This window comes from Musca domestica, unplaced genomic scaffold (assembly GCF_030504385.1).
Source record: "Musca domestica strain aabys unplaced genomic scaffold, Musca_domestica.polishedcontigs.V.1.1 29, whole genome shotgun sequence".
In the NCBI taxonomy this organism is placed as follows: Eukaryota; Metazoa; Arthropoda; class Insecta; order Diptera; family Muscidae; genus Musca; species Musca domestica.
Window position 1 is genome coordinate 5687236 of NW_026712296.1, and position 18828 is coordinate 5706063.

At 33.4% G+C, this 18828-nt stretch overlaps 1 protein-coding gene across 1 annotated transcript in view; it reads left to right on the forward strand.

Moving 5' to 3' along the window:
- The first annotated feature begins 618 nt into the window (after positions 1 to 618).
- Positions 619 to 18828, forward strand: part of LOC101896860 (connectin) — a 176550-nt gene continuing 158340 nt past the window's right edge. The window contains exon 1 of the mRNA XM_005176527.4: positions 619 to 1745. The gene's annotated coding sequence lies outside the window, so the exon portion shown is untranslated. The remainder of the gene's footprint in view (positions 1746 to 18828) is intronic.

Below are 18828 nucleotides of genomic sequence, written 5' to 3' on the forward strand. Positions count from 1 at the left end.
CAAGAGGAAAGTGAAAGAAGACGATAAACGAAAGAGAAATTCGAGAGATGAATGAAATGCGCACTGAAGTAGACAGAGAATATTGGGAGCAGAGAAAATTATCTCAAAGGATATGATGAGAAGAGAAGGAACACTTGAAATGTAAACTCCGAAAGAGAGAAAAGTAAATAGTGAAACAGATTTTTTTGTTGACAAATTAAATTGTGGCTTCTGAACAATTGAAAGGTAGACATTAAAATGAACATGCATTTATGAATGAGGCAAATGTAACTTTTTGGCAAATATAATCCTGTTGCTCTCACTCTCTATCTATCTCGCCTTTCAATCTCATAAAACTTTCGGCCATAATTCATATGAGACTGTTGAGAAATGAGAATTTCATTCAAAACATTTACTCCGAAAATGTTAAAAAGCATGAGAGCAAAGAGAATTATGTGGAAAAGTATGAGTGGGAGTTTTGAGAGAGGAAAAATTATGATGTTTTGCTGCTAATTGGAAACCCCAGTTAGCCTATGTTTACACTTTGTGTGTGTGTGTGCGTATGAGCGCACTTGTGTTTTTTCTTCACTGACTTGCATGATATTTCAATGGGAACATCATCATCTTTATTATTATCAACATCAGACCAACCGGACCAGCCAGTAGCAGGCATATCATCAGTGCAACAACGTGCACGACCCCTGGTACACACATTGGCGACGGCAATCTGCTCCTTTGAACTAAATGCAATAATTTTGGGTGGTTGTGATGTTGATTCGACGACTGGAGTAGCATCAACGACCAAGCATTGTGGCACGGCATACGGAGAGTATCACAACTCAAACACACAAAAGTGAGGGTGATTGTGTTTTATGAGTACAAATGTTCGTTCGGTCGGCTGATTGGTAGTTCTGTTATGATTATTCCTGGCAAAAGAGCACACATTTTTGATTGCGTGTTTTGAATGTAGCCTGTCGCGTGTTGTCTTGTGATATTAGTCTTTGTTAGGCGGTCTTTGTGTCAACAACGTGTTGCTCGGCGTTTGCCTGTCAAGTCCTTGTTAGACACATGTACACAAACAAATCAACAAGAAAATAAATTAAAGGAGGAAAAAATTCAATAAAAATTGTGGAAAAAAGTATGTTAATCTAAAGTGCAAAGTAAGATATATAAATTTGAAACCCGCATAAAAAAATGCATAGTAAATATGTGTAGCAACAAAACTACTTTTTTATAAAAAAAATATTGAAACAAGTAATCTCTACAATAAATGTGTTTCGTAAATTATATATATTTCCTATTACTTGGAAAATAAATTTAAAATTTAAATTTGAACAAATTACGTTTAATTGCTCTCAAAGAAAAAATTGTAAAAAATAACAACCATAAATATTTTAAAAATAGTGCACACACACATGTATATTTTTTAATGCACATTTAATTGACCTGCATTGTGTGGCATACAACATACCAATAGCAAAAACAGTGCAACAACAATAACAAAAATACGTTGACAAATGTTATCCAATTGAATAAACCACATGCAGTAGCAACAACAATCATTGCAGGATATACACATATAAATATATATATATATATATAATAATAATAATTAACATCAAGTGTTTTTGCTCAAAGTTAAAGCGAAAAAAAAAAATTGAAATACCAACGCATACATGTGTAGTTAATTTAAAACGAAATTTTTGCTTTACAACAAAGTATTAAAAACTGGATTTTTAAAGGATTTAAGCTGCAAATTAAATAATGTAAGTTTTTTATTGGCCTTTACATTAACAATTCATGAAATACATAAACGTATGTAGCAGATCACAACAGAGTTTAGGCAAAAAAAAAAAAAAAAAAACAAATAAATAAATAAAAAAATTTAATAAACAAATATTTACTCCACAGTAGAAAAATGGACCTTTAATGAATTTCATAAGTAAGCTCTTACTAAAAGTGTAAATTCGAGATTAAATATTTTGCAAATAATCCAAATTTCCACAAAAATTAAGTGATGTAAATTTAACAAATGTATTATGTAAATGTTATCAGTGATATTCTTCTTCCATTTTATTAAATTTGCTAAAAATCTAAAATGAAAGAAACCGTGGACCTGTATAGGCACTTTTCTATTATAGCAGAAAGTTCCAACTGTGAATTCCAAACATTAAATGTGAAATAATTTCAATGAAAAATGTGGCTAAAATCTTGAATGTATAGATGTATAGTTATATGAATGTGATGTGAAAATGAGGACCTATATAGATAAGTTTCTGTCATTGGAAGGAGTAGACAGTGCGAACCCAATTTCTACTTTAGAATTTGGCTAAAATCTTAAAAATCCTGGATATCGGGAGGTACAGTTATATGGGAGCTATACCAGGAAGTGAGCGCCTATTACTATCTGCAAGCATCCAATTTAAAGACAATTCCGGTGAAAAGTGTGGCTAAAATCGTGAAAGTATTGGGATTTATGGGAATATTCCAAAAGTTCGATTTATTAAGATGGTTCTCTGCAAGGATCTTTCGTAAATACTGGGAAGACAATCGTGACTAAAACGCCCAAAACATTTTAAATCTTTTGGAACAGTTATATGAGGACTATACCAAAACGTCGATCTAAATTGGCCTCAACTATACTATGATGGAGGGTGTTAAAATCGGTCACTCATCTTTGGAGGTTAAGACATTATTTCGAACGCCGTGAAAGTTCAAAGGACCAAATATGCCGAAGCATTTGTATCTTTTAAATTCGGACTGTATTGCCCATTTGGTGCACAAATAATTTAAAATCGAATAAAAATACATATGGGAGCTATACCCAAATCTGAACCGATCTCGATAAAATTTGGCAAAGATATTTCTGAGCTGTATTTGATATATTTCCCTGAATATCGTTGTTACGGAGTGCATATTACGGTTGTGGGTAACAAATATAACAATCCGGATGAACAATATATATGGAAGCTATATCTGAAGCTATAGCTATATCTATATCGTAAGTGCCAAATTCCATCCCATTTGGACAAATATTAGACGTTTTGGTGCACAATCAAAGGTAAATCGGACGAAGTTATATATTGGAGCTATATCCAAATCTGAACCGATCTCGTTAAATTTTAGCAAATGTATTTCTGAACTGTATTTGATATATTTTCCCAAATATTGTGCATATTACAGCTGCGGAGGACAAAAATAACAAATCGGATGAACAATATATACGGGAGCTAAAGCTATACCTGAACCGATTTCGATCAAATTTAGTATACTTATTTTGAGGACTAATTTGGGTGTATATGCAAAATTCCATACAATTCGGACTGATATTACACGTTTGGTGCACAATAAAAGGCAAATCGGACGAAGATATATATGGGAGCTATATCTAAATTTTGACCGATTATCTCCAATTTCAATAGGGTCCTTGGGCCAAACAATTGATCTTCGCAAAATTCCATCTGGATCGGGCAATAAATGCGAACTGTACTTTTCGAAATCAGCATCAATGTAAAGGCCAGAGGCGCACCTTTCATGTATTTGTGTTTTAATTAATTTTGGTATATTTTCACATATTTCACCAATCCAAAGATTATTCAAAATACTAGGCTCCAGCGATGTCTTAAACTCTAACCTTATAACAAATACCATGTCTATTGGTTCTTAGTTGAGAACTGTAGAGCGACTGCAAAATCTGGACAATTTTTAGTTTTTTAGTCAATTTTAAACCGTATTTTTTTGCGAAAATCTTGTAAAGCAAAAGCCTTCTGATTCTAATCCAACTAACACATACTGTTGTGAGGTGAAAATTTATTACAAATGCGAATCGATTGGTCTATAGAACAACTGCAAAAACAGGAAATGTTTCTTTTTTGGCCAATTTCGACCCCTAAATATTTTGCGCTCATCTCCAAACAGTATAGACATTAATCGGGCATTAGTTGCGACCTCTGGCATGATTACCATTAAACATGGACAGACGGAGAGACAGACAGGAGGACAAACACAGCTAGATCAGCTCAGCTCGGCTTGATAGGAAAATCCATATCCGATAAAATATATAACAAAAATTTAAAAAATGTAACAAAAAATATTAAATTTTTATTGGTATGTTTTTTTTCGCCATTTTCTTAAATTTTATATTTTGCTATATATCCGTTAGGAGGATCGGGCCATAATTGCGACCTGTAGCAAGATTACAAATTAAAATGGACGGACGGACGGGTGGACTCACCTATCTAGATCAACTCAGCTCTGCGATATAGAAAGATCCATATATGACATCATACGTCTTGGACCAATATTTCGAGGCTTTAGATAATTTTTGGCCCAATCAAATTTGCAATACCCCCAACACATAGTGTTGTAGGGTATAAAAAAACTATTTGACCTACACTCATAACAATTCTTAAATTGTTGAAAATATTTCCACGAATTGTAGTAGAAATTTAGATAAACAGTATATTTACTCCAAACTATGACATTTTAATTATTCCTAAAGATGTGGGTAGCTTAGAGTAAGTCAAATTTCAAAAATATTTTTATGTGGGCGTTGCTATTTCTCACATTGCTTGTAAACAAATGCATACCCTTCAACAGTGTTAAATTAATTTTATAAATGTACATTGTTTTTTATTCACCGGCTCATTAGCAGTTTCTACGCCCTCCGGGATAGTATTTAATTAAGTTTCACAATTTTCTTAGAACAATTAAACGGTTACCCTTTGCACTTGTATTAGTAAATTGTTAGTTGAGTTTGAAATTTTAGCAAATTGTCCTGTCAAAACTGATATCTAATATATTTTTTGAATGTTTACAAAGGTATTTCTTTTCATGAGAATACAAATATAATTTTGTAACCATGAAAAAAAAATTAAATTAATTCTCATATTTTCAGTCAAATTTGCTAGAAAAATGTATGTTTTTCTCACAGCTTCTACAAATTTAATTTTTTATACATAACAAATATTTAAAGTTTTATGGTGTTTGTTTTCGTGGGCCATATTTAATATTTCTTTAGAAATCCTTACTAATCCGAATATTTTACTAAAATGCAGTAGTCCCGTTTTAATGGGGCACAAATATTCCAGTTTTTAATCAGGCTTAAATAACTAAACTCTAATTCCCTAATTTATATCAAATACGACATAACTTTGTAAAGCTTTCTGTCTAAATGTTCTGCTTTGTTGTGATGCGGTGAAGTGAAATCACAATATATATGTATATGTGTGTGTCCAATCTTCCCATAAGGTTCAATTGAACTGCAAATATAATATACAAACAGACTAATTGCTTACACCCATTCTCTTATTTGCGGTTGCCTGCTGTTTTTTTTTTTCGGGTATATTGAATGTTTATTCTCCAACATCTCAGGGGCAAACCAAATTCCCTGAAATGAAGCTCAATTTAAAACAACCACTTGAGCATTTATTTCATTTTGTTGTTCTTACATCTGTTTTCTCAATCAAAACCTCAAAATCAATTTACTTTTTGGTTTTCATTTTACATACCTAGATTGGATTTGTAAGCAAATTACAACCAACCGTCGCTCACATTATCAAACCAATACAAGTCTGGTATTTTTTTTTATAAATAAATAAATAAGTTGAAGACAAAGTTTTTTTCAGTTGAAACAAATAAAAGTGTATTTCAAAGTTTTGTGGTTTATTGTTTAAAATGGTCTCTGCAGAAGAAAAAAAAAAAATATGGAATTTGTATAGATTCAATAAATCTAGTTATAATAGTAAAAAAATTAGGTTCCTTTGAGTAAATTTGATACGAGCTTCAAATACGAAATTTGAAAAAACTCCGGTGAATAATATTTAAAAAATCATCAAAATTTCGAATGTCAGGAGATATTGTTATATGAGGGCTATACGAAGATGTAGACCTGCATACACAATTTCTTGTCATAGGCTGCAGTATCCATTACGAACTTAAATGTCGATAAAATCGTCAACATACTTAATATGGAGGGGGGGGGGGGGGGTTACCGTTGCGTGGGGGTTTGAAGATATCGTTTTTCTATATAAAAATTCTCCTTCAGGGGTAAATTACTCAGAAGGAACTCCTTGTGTGGATTTTCAGACAATTCAATCGAAAAATTTGGCTTCAACCATCAAAATACCGAATATCGTAGATATCGTTATATGAGGGATATTTGATATCGTGGACCTATATAAAAAATTTTCCTCCGGGGGGTAAAGTACTGATAATGAACTTCTTGTGTGAATTTTCAAACAATACCATTGAAAAATGTGTCTAAAATCATCAAAATACCGAATATCGGGAGGTACCGTTGTATGGGGGCTATACGAAGACGTGGACCTGAACAGACAATCTCCTGTCATAGGCTGTCGTATCCATTACAAACTTGAAATACCAAATTCGAAACAATTCTGCTGAATAATGTCGCTAAAATCATCAAAATACCGAATATCGGGAGGTATCGTTATGTGGGGGCTATACGAAGACATGGACCTACACAGATCATCTCCTGTCATAGGCTGTAGCGTCCATTACGAACATCAAATACCAAACTTGAAACAATTCCTTTGAATAATGTCCATAAAATCATCAAAATACCGAATATCGAGAGATACCATTATATGGGAGCTACACGAAGTCGTGGGCCTGCACACGCAATTTTTCGTCATGGGCTGTAGTACCCATTAGGAATTCTATATACGAAATTTAAAACAATGATGATGAATAATGTCCCCAAAAATCGTCAAAATACAAAATATCGAGGGTACCATTGTGTGTGGGTTATACAATATCGAGGACCTATATAGACATTTCTCTTTCAGTGCTCAGAATGAACTTCTTGCATGGATTTTTGAACAATTCCATCAAAAATGTAGCTAAAATCTTCAAAATACCGAATATTGGGAGGTGCCGTTATATGGAGGCTATACGACATCGTGGACCTATATAGACAATACTCTTCTAGAGGGTAAAGTATTCAGAATAAACTGCTTTTGTGGATTATCATGCAATATATGGAGTTTTTTGAAGAGAAGGAATCATTAAATTAACATAGAATTTTATACTGATCAATAATATATACAGGGTGAAATAAAAAAAAACTGCAATAAAGTCAAACTCAATAATTTTTACATGTTTTTTTTTTAAGTTTTATTGAATGAATTTTCATTTTCAGCTGGCCTTTTTAGCAAATAAACACGATCATTTTGTTTGTTTACAAACTACTGGACAACGAATGTTGTCGGAGAAAACCAAATTCGACAGTTCACCACTTTTGGCCAAGCGAAGCTACTTTTTTTATCTTTTTTGAGTCTATTTTGTTTCTGTTGCGGTGTAAGTTCTTGCACTTTTTGGAATTTCAATGGCTTTACCATTGATCAAGTCGCTTCTTTACTTTTCAAACCTTTTCTGCTGACGTTGCTGATTTCACACTATCACGCTTGAATAACTTCACGAAAAACTTTTTTCTGAAAAATTCGCACCAAAATTCTTTTGAACGCTTGTAAAGAATATAATTATGAGCTGTCACTGGAATAATTTTAACAGCTGTTGGACGAGTGGCTTAGAAATGACAGCAGTTTGAATTTGTTTGCAGTTTTTTCATCTCACCCTGTATATTCCAGCATTAGCATATCACAATACGGATTCTAAATAGCGAATTTGAACGAAAGATACCATTATTTAAGGGATACTCGATACCGTGGACCAATATTGCGAATTTTCGAACATGACATGCCTGCAGAAAAATATCTTGGACCTGCAAACCCAATTTTCTGTCACAGGCTCTGGCACCCATTATTGTGAACTTACTTATGAACTTACAATAACAAATTTGAAACAATTCCATCAGATAATATCGTTAAAATCATTAAACTACCGAATATGGGGAGGTACAGTTATATCAAGAATATAACAAATTCCAGACCTATATAAACAGTTCTTTGCAAAATTGTTTCTTTTACAGAGGGAACACAAACTGAAAATTTGCACCGAAGTCTGTAAAAAATATTAATAAAATAATAATACATATATAATAATAAAATACACCTTAAATCTGGCGATAGAGTTATATGGGGGCTATATGAAAATGTGGACCTTTATGGCCCATTTTCAATATCAAACAAATTTCTACGGACCTAAAAAGCATCTCAACAAAATTTTGTAAACCTATTTCCTTCGGAAACTATAGCGATATAAACAGAAGGGCAGACAGAAAGACGAACATGGCTAAATAGACATACAATTTTATGCTGATCAAGAATATAGATTTTGTGGGATCTAAAAATGTTATTTCGAGTGGTTACAAACGGAATAAATAACATAATATACTTTTCATACTATAGCACATGTGTATATATATTCTTATTCAGTTTTAAATTCGAAGTCGTCCATCGGTCCATCCCTCCCTTACAATTACGTTAGAGTCCAGATGACTTGCGTTAAGAAGGTAAATTTTTGTACACAGCAGTATTTTGTCTGCAGGCAAATAGTTCGAAGATGGACTGTATAAATATAACCCTCATACAGAGCTAATAAGAGGTACCAGTTCCCCTGGCAAAAATTATATATTTAGGTCTATGATTTTATTTAATCGCTGTTAAAGGCAAAACCAGTTGCTTAGTATTTTTATGATTTTAGCCCCTCATTTCATAGGACTTGTTTTAAATATGGCATTTGAAGTAAGTAAAAGGTACCAATCCTATATTAAAGATTTTAAATAAATATATATTTACTTTTTAGAAAAATTATTAATTATTATAATATTATGATCAAATACCAAGATACAAAAAATGGATTTCTGTCCACTATTGAAAAAAATTATAAAAATTTTACAACTTTTCTTAAGGTATTCCTCGAAATCTGTTTTTTAGTATGACGATGAGCCAATCGACGCGAAAATTTACATGGAGTTAGAGTTTAGGAGTGGGCAGAAACCTACCAATTTGGGCGGCCATCGGGCATTAATTAGCGGGTAAAATAGACCCTAACTTTTATGTAAGAAAATTGGAAAATTTCCACTAAACCGTGAATATTTTCAATCCCAGTCAAAACGCAAATACATTAAAAGATCACTAAACTAAAAAAATTTAATTTTTTCTAATTTTGTAGTCGCTCTATAGGCCACAATTGAAAACTAATCGACACGGAATTTCGCATCAGAAGAGAGTTAAAGACAGGGAAGAAGTCTAGCATTTTGGATGACTGTAAAATGGACCACAACTTTTGTGTGAAATTGTTTTGATTATTTAACAACACTTGGTCAAATTCTCCAGTTCAAAAAACTAAGGGTAATCTCTGGGCGGGCTCTTTGACATTATTATATATGATATAAGGAGGCTTCGAACATATTGTAGTGTTGTAGGGTATCACATGGTCGGCCCCGCACGACGATAGTCTTTGCTTACTTGTTTCAAAATGAATTTAAAATTGTTCGCTTTTCATTTCACCTCAAATTGTTGTCATTGGTTGACAAAAAAACAAAAAAAAATCTAGATTTTAAAATCTTATAGAGAACATTTTTGTGTCCTTACCTCTTAAAATCTACGAAAAAACATACCAACAGAGAAACCACTATGTTATCGTCTACTCCCCCAACACCGAAAAGAGTACCACGCCATCTCGACAAAATCAGACACTAAGTCATGGTTGGTTTTAGCGAAACAAATTAAAAACACACAGCGATAAAATTGGATCATGTTTTTATAGTATTTTTTTCTTATAAAGAAAATAGGAAAAAATATTCCATTTCAGAGATTTGTGACTCGATTTTTGTATCCTTTCCCACCAACCCACCACAAGAACCGACAGTTTGGCGTAACATTGTTGAATAAACCAACAGAAAAAGGGGGCAAAAAACAAACTGGGTTTAGGTTTGTGTATTGTGCTTGTTCACAATCATAGTAAGGTCTCTTAATTTTTGTTGTCGTTGCAATGTGAAAATTTTGTTATAACCTGGTTTTCAGTTTACACACAGAACACCAGCGTATTTGTTTATGGAAAAAAGCAAAAAAAAAAAAAATAAGATAGCGCAGGGATAAAATTGTTGTTGTAAATTCATTTTAAGCTTTTGATGGGATTTAAAATGACGTTAGACAATGATTTGGTTTTTCATTCAGTGTTTAAGGGATATTCCATGCAAATAACAGAGCGGAAAAAATAGCGGCACAATCATTTTCGTTTTTTATTTTCTCAAATTGAACTAAAAGAAAAATTGAAAAAAAAAAAATTGTTATACAGCTCTTTCTCTTTTGATTAATTAAATGATGTAAGAAATAAGTGAAAAATGTTTACATTGAGAAAAAAAATATTGTCAAAACTTTTTTAAATATTGGGCACTATTTGATTGGTGCGAAGTCATGTGATAAGGCTGAACTTTTGGAGACTCTTACAAAAAGTTCTAGGCCACGTGTTTATGTGAGGAGGTAGTATGTGGATTCGACTCTGATAAAAACACACTAAATGAAAATTCGTATAAATAAGAGTACAAAAACGATCAAATAATATTTAATACACAACAAGAAAAAAGTTCTGTATTTTTGCCTGTTTTCGTAAAATTCAAAATGTTGTGGTAATATAAATGGGTTTATGGTACTAAAATGTTACCAAAGACCAAAATAGCGCCTTTACATTTTATGGTGTAAGCTGATACGATAATTATTAGATTTTTATACCCTCCACCTTGGAAAGGAGGGTATATTAACTTTGTCATTCCGTTTGTAATATCCGTCTGTCTGTCTGTCCGTCTGTCTGTTGAAATCACGATACAGCCCACATTATTTGACGTAGAGCGCCAAAATTTAGCAGAGCAATTGGTATTGTGTCTAGGATGATTGGTATTAAAAATGAGATATATCCACGTTCTGGTATAGTCCCCATATAACGGTACCTCCCAACATTCGGTATTTTGATGATTTTCGACACATTTTTTTCACGAATTTCTCTGAAAATTGTAATTATAGATCCACGTTTTGGTATAGCCCCCACATAAAGGTACCTCCCGATGTTCGGTAATTTAATGATTTTTGCTACATTTTTTCACGTATTTGTCTGAAAATTGGTATTTGTAGGTCATAATGGGTTCTAGCTCCGTTGGCGAAACCTTGCATGTATAGGTCCACGATTTTGTATAGCACCCATATAACGGTTCCACCCAATATTCGGCATTTTAATGGTTTTTGCCACATTTCTTCTAATGATTCCTTTACCCTAAGGTGGAGGGTATTAAAAGTTTGGCCCGGCCAAACTTAATGTTCTTTTACTTGTTTTATATATAAGATTATTCTAGAAGAGTACAAAAATTTATAGACGATTCTAACACTGTATGCGAGGATATTAGATAGTAAAATAAAACGAAAATGACTATCATATGCTGAATATTATTCCATTGGTTTTAGTGAACAAGTACAGCTATACGAGTACATTTGGTATACCCCTTTGCAAAGTGATTTTTGGACATTATGTATATCGAAAAGGTGATAAAATGTACCAAATACTACTCGTATACCGCCATTTGTATACTATGTGTTCACTTTTAAGCCCCCCACCATACTGAAGAGGGAATAATCACTTCATCATTCTGTTTATAACTCTTCAAAATACTCGTGTCAGACCCCACAAAGTATGTATCTTCTTGATCAGCGTAAAATTCTAAGTCGATTGACCGTTGACCTCCCCTCTATCTGTTTGTTGCTATTTTTCGAACGAATTGAGATAGACTCCTAAAATTTTGCTAACAAATGTATTTTGTCTGTAGGAAGGTTAATTTTGAAAAAATGTCTTGTCGGTCCACGTTTTCGTATAGTCATATATAGCGGTACCTCTAAATATTCCGTGTTATGATGATTTTATTGACATTATAAAGCGGAATTTTTTCAATTTCGTATTGGAAGATCTTAACGGGTACTGCAACTGATTACCCAAATAAGTTATGCATGTCGACGCCTTCGGACAGCCTCTATATAACGATACCTCCCTATATTCGGTATTTTGATAATTTTAGCGACATTACAGGGTGAGATAAAAAACTGCAACAATGTCAAACACCATAAATTTTGCATTTTTTTTTTTTTAATTTTATGAAATGAAAGCAAACAATGTCGGAAATAGCATCAAATTTTAGAATAAGTTTAGATTTGTTCGAATTGGTCACCTTTGGCACGAATTATGGGCTTCAAAAAGCCAATGAAACCGTCACACGCTGCCCGAATGTTGGTCTGCGGTAATTTGGCCCATTCCCGACGATACGTTTGCTTGAGGTGATCGACACTTTGGTATTATTTAATGACAACCTTGCTTTCCAAAATACTCCGGACACAATAGTCCAACGGATTGGTATCCGGAGATTTTGGTGGCCATTGTGCGCTGGAAATGAAGCGAGGAACCTCATTTTGTAACCATTCTTGGGTGGCGCGTGCTGAGCGCGATGGTACTGACTCCTGTGGGAATGTCCAAGGTCTGCGGTCAAAATGTTAGCGTGCCCAAGGTTTTAATACACCCTCCACAATATATGCCGGTCGATTAATATGAGCGGAGAGCGACCATCGACTGTTATGGCGGTCCACATCGTCACCATGGCCGGCTCGTGAGTTCTGGAGGCCAGCCGAAGGTGGCAAATAAACACGATCATTTTGTTTGTTTACAAACTGCTGGACAACGAATGTTGTCGGAGAAAACCAAATTCGAAAGTTCACCACTTTTGGCCAAGCGAAGCAACTGTTTAGCTCTTTTGAGTCAATTTTCTTTCTATTGCGGTGTAAGTTCTTGCACTTTTTGGAATTTCAATGGCTTCACCCCGAGCTCACGTCCGGCCACTGCGACGCGGGTTTCGACCAAGTAGCTTATTTACTATTTTACTGATGTTGCTGCTTTCTGCCATCCATTTCCTTGATGTTGGGCTACGCTGCCAGTATCATGGTAACGAGCGTTGGTACAAAAGATTTATTCACATTTAAATGCTGGAGTGCTCTAACGATAGGCACTTTTGGTTTTCCAGCCAAATATAAAGAAATCACACTATCACGCTTGAGTTCCATTACGAATAACACTTTTTCTGGAAAATTCAAATACTTTTGTATGCTTGTAAACAATATAATGAGCTGTCACTGGAATAATTTTAACAGCTGTCGGACGAGCGGTTTAGAAATGACAGCAGTCTGAAGTTTTTTCATCCCACCCTGTATATGGTATACTTCAAGTAAAAGTTCAACAACAGATGACATTAGGTGTCATTTTAAAATATCGTCAAAGTAACATTTTGTTTTAATTTCGAAAAATAAAATCAAATTAATTACATTTACTCTTTTGAATATGAGGAATTCAATCAAAAGGAAAAAGTTCGAACACACAATGTTGTCAGTGTGCCCACAAAAAAGTGCACATTCATTGGCTATTACATCACAAGCCAGAAAATATTAAGATTTCCTTGTGTTTTTTTTTTTTTCTTTGTTAAATTTTGACAATCTTGAAATCATTTGGTTTTACATCACAGGCCAGAACAGAAAATATTATGATTTCCTCGTGTTTTTTTTTCTTTTCTTTTTTAAATTTTGAAAATATATGTGTCAAACTCTTTCACAATATGTCTAAGATCCATTTTAATTATTTTTCTATTATTATTAAAATGACGTATTCAATTTGACATTTTCTTTATAAATTCTTCATGCTTATCTCTTGCAATCAAACCAACAAAAAACAGCAATTTCTCCTCGTTTAAAATACAATTTTTGCCATTTGATGCTACACCATTCTTATTTTTCCTACCGCACCGTGTTGCCACAGTCCTTGTCATGTAGAATGTTCACTTTTCCCTCTATATAGACACGTAGCCAGCTAACATGCTACAAACATAAATATAAACAGTTCGACACGACCTACAAAAAACAATCAACCAAACGTCTTTTATATTCCTTTGTGAGTTTTGTGTTGCAGGGAGGAAAAGCAGTCATTTCTTGTTTTCCTCTTTGTCAGCATAGAAATGTAGCAGATTACACTTGTGCTAACTTTTACTACATTGCAAATTTGAGCGTCCTTGTCTTGGCATTGTTGTGTTTGGAGCAACAGTTTTTTTCTTCTTCTTACCCATCCATATAAAACAATTGCTACATTCTCGGTAGTTTATTATTCATAAAGAGAGCAAAAATGAGTCGAGTAGAAAAGCTAAAGTTTTTCCTCGTACACATACTACCAAGGAACCTCACAGATGACAACAATTGCTGAGAGCTTGATAACGACTTAATTGGCATGCATTTTATCGATTGGATAAAACTAATAAATCTTGCTGGTTCCTTTGAGTCTTCCATACGTTAGGCCATGATGATGCTGTACTTTTGCCATTTTGTGTTCTTGCCAGAATTGTTTTTATAGGCTTTGATAGAATCCTCCTAATGTTGTTCCAATATTACACAATTAATATTTATCTGCATACTAAGTAGTGAATAATTTTGCGGTTCAATATTTGTTAACATAAAAAATAGCAAAAAAATTTATTTTTTAGCATCTGCGCGCAATGATTCTTAAACAATTTTGCTATCAACAATGCTATGAACCATGATTTTTGTATACCCTCCACCACAGTATGGAGGGTATATAAAGTTTGTCATTCCGAACCTCAAAATATACATTTTAAACACCACCAAGTATATAAATTCTTGATCGGCATAAAATTCCATGTCGATCCGTCTGTAGAAATCACTGTAGTTTCCGAACAAAATGAAGTAAGTTGATAAAAATCCGCTGTGTGCTTCTTCTGCAGGACTTTTGGTATGGAAAATTTTAGCGATATTATTTACCGGAATTCTTTCAACTTTCGAAATTTTGCACATTTTTGCCCGGCCGCACTTACTTTTTTGTGAACGCATCAAGATATTTTTCAGAGTCTAAGGTTTTTAAGTTCCGATAATTTCATTCAAAATTAATTAGCACCTTTTCTATATTTTAAGTTTACCGAGGACGATATTAGTAAAATCCTCCATCCACATTATTGACCGGAATTGTTTCACATTTCGAAATGAGAGTTCGTAGTAGGTACTACGGCCTGTGAGAGGAAATTGACATTGCAGGTCCAGGTCTTCGTATAGCTCCCATATAACGGTGCCTCCCTGTATTCGATATTTTAATGTTTTTGCGACATTATTCATCGGAATTGTTTCAAGTTTCGAATTTGAATATTTCAATGGCCTATGACAAAAATCACATATACAGGTTCACGTCTTCGTATAGACCCCAATATAACGGATTTTTTTTTTTTTTTGAAAATCTGCAAGTTTCTTCCAAATGGTGGAGGGTATTCAAAGTTCAGCCCGGTTGAACTTACGGTTTTTATACCCTACACCACAGTGGCAAGAGTATCATGTCTTTGTGTATTTGTTTGTAACATGGAGAAGGAAGCGAGTTACTTCTGAGGGTCTTCATATATTTACTTTTTGAGTGGATTTCTGCATATCAGTCCGTCTGTTCATGTATTCTTGTGAGCATAATACAGGTCACATTTATTATCCGATTGATATAAAATTTTCCAAACAATATTTTTCTGGTTTAAAAATTTGAATCCTATTGAAATTGGTGAGAATCGGTACAAATCTAGACAGAACTCCCATATATCTATTCAACCGATTTCGGGTTAATTGTGCACCAAATTGCCAATATCAGTCCAACTGGCCTGAATTTAAGTACATCCGACCGAATTCAGTTTAGAAGCAAGTACATCGAATTTGAAAATCGGTTCAGATATAGCTATAGCTCCCACATGTATGTTTCATCCGATTTGTTGTTTAAGTCCCTCACATTCGTAATATGCATTCCACAACAATTATATTTGGTACCTGATATCTTATAGAGCTCGGAAATACATCTGCCAAATTTTAGCGAGATCGCGAGACCGATTTCAGGGTTACTTTGCTAATAATGGCTAATATCAGCCTAAATGGAGTTAATTTCGGGACGTATTTTTGGTGGAACTCGGATCCGATATATATATATATATATATATATATATTTTTTTTTTTTTTTAATATAATCCTTCCCGAACTGATATCATTCACACTATAACAATGTCTCCGTAAAATTTAGTGAAAATCGATTCAGACTTGGATATGCCTCCCATATATTAGTTGCCTCAGAAACTTCAAATAAATTATTTTCGGGTTCAGGTTTCAAAATATTGAAATTAACACCTTTTCTAAATTTTAAGTTTACCGAGCACGATATGAGTAAAATTCTTCATCTAAAATTTGTACCATTTAGTTCATTTCGAATAGTTACAGCACGCATTTGCAAAACCACCATTGGAGACCTCAATATCAAATTTTGGAATTTCAGCTCCATACATTCACTCAATACCAAATTTAGTAACATTTAGTACTTTTCCTAAACTTTTAGTAGTAATTTGCAATACCGTTCCATTTCACAATCCTTGACACCAACAGTTATCACAATACCTAATTTAGTACCAATATCCAATTTATTACCACTTAGTACTTTTCGGAAAAATGGAGTACATATTTGCAATACGACCTTAACATCTTAACCGCAGACACCAATAGTGACATATGTATCAAATTTCGTGGTTTCAACTCGAGCCAATACCAAATTTAATAGTATTTATTGCTGTTCGTACAATTATAATACATATTTCCGAAAGTACCTCCATACGTGCAGGCTACACATGAAGAGCGGCTATAATACAAAATTTCAGATTTCAAGCACTATCTGTTCTCTCAATACCAAATTATATCAAATATAGTTTTATTTAGCAATTTTCGTGCACTTGAAGTACACAAGTCTAAGACAAGCTCTTTATCACAAACCTACCACCAACAGTATACCAATATAAAATTTCAAAATTCCAGTTTAATCCCCTCACTCCAAACCAAACGGTTCAAAATTTAATATTATTAAGTACAGTTCGTACACTTAGCACACATTTTCGAAACCACCATATCAAACTTACCTTCGTTGATTCTCATACCAAATTTGAAGTTTTTAACTCCGTCCGTTCATATAATACTAAATGGTACCAATTTAGATGTTTAGTACCTTTTGCTACATCTCTCCTGCACTTTATATTTATTGTTAATTTGTTGAAATATTAATGCAAAGAAATTGTTACAAACATTATATTTGATCACTGTCTATTTACATGTTAAGGTCTACACATAATTAACAAAAGAAAGGAAAAAATATCATGAGAAATTTCTTTAGGTTGGATTTTTCTGATTCGAAACTCCCCATTATGAGACCATTATATTTTTCATTATTTGCAAAAAATGTTCATTATTAATTACTATTTTCTTTTTTGTACCAGTCATTACATTGCCATTAATTACCAGGGCATTATTCGTCTAAACCACACAATAGTAATTCAAATTAAAAATGTGTTAATTGAAATGTGCACAAAGGGGTGTCGCTTCAAGGCTTTAAGCCTCAGAGAATTACGAAATTGCAAACAAGGGCATAACAAACTTTTTTTATTTTCTGTTCAATTCTGTTTTTTTTTTTATTGAAGAATTATGAGTTAATATTTTCTGCACATGTGTTGACTATGAATAAAAAAATATAACTCAAAAAAACCAGTAATTTATTTATGTCCTTGGTCATTAATGTTTCAATTCGAAGAAATAAAACAATTACTAATGATTATAATATTTACACACAGAATGCAGTAACTAACAAAAACACCTGGATGTAATAAATGGTTTAATACTTTTTGTTACGCTTGTCCTTGTTCGTGTATGTGTGTGTGTTTCCCTTCTATTTACACTTATTGTTAATTATAATTGTTTTATTTATAACAATGCGGATCACGGTATAAAAATGCCGAAATTAAACCTAACTAATACTCATTAAGGTAACAACAGAAAACAAAAAGAAAAACAAACCATTAATACACACATTCAGAGTCACAAATGCAAATGGAGAAAAAATGTTTATACCCTACACCACATAGTTGTAATGGTTTTATGTCTTTGTGCATTTGTTTGTAACATGGAGAAAGAAGCGAGAAAGACCCATAGTTATCTTTGATCTTCATAAAATCACTTTCCGGACAGTCAGTCCGTCCGTCCGTCTATTTATTCTTGTGAAAACAAAAAAAAATATTTGTTTGGCCCAAGGACGAACCCTACTGAAATTGGCGATAATCGGATCAGATTTAAATATAGCTCCCATATATCTTCAATCCATTTCGATTCCGATTTCCAAATGATTTTGGTACATCTTCCAAATTCAGTCTAGAAGCAAGTAAATCAAGTTTGGAAAAAATCGGTTCAGGTATAGCTATAGCTCCCATATATATGTTATATTCCATTTGGTTTCTAAGTCCCTCACAGTAGTAATATGCATTCGACAACAATGGTCTTTGGTAACAGATATCAGAATTATTATCGCCCTACTGAAATTGGCGATAATCGGATCAGATTTAAATATAGCTCCCATATATCTTCAACCGATTTCGATTTCCAAATGACTTTTATTTTGGTACATCCCCCAAATTCAGTCTAGAAGCAAGTAACTCAAGTGTGGAGAAAATCGGTTCAGATATAGCTATAGCTCCCATATATATGTTTTATTCGATTTGGTTTCTAAGTCCCTCACAGTAGTAATATGCATTCGACAACAATGGTCTTCGGTATCGGATATCAGATACAGCTCAGTAATAAGTATATAACATTTTGTCAAAATCGGTTCAGATTTGGATTAGCTCCTATATATATCTTCAACCGATTTCTGGTTAATTGTGCGCCAAATGGCCAATATAGGTTCAAATTACCTGAATTTACCTACATTTTAGCGAGATCGGCTATGATTTCGATATAGGTCCCATATACATCTTCATCTGATTTCGGGTTAATTGTGCACCAAATGACC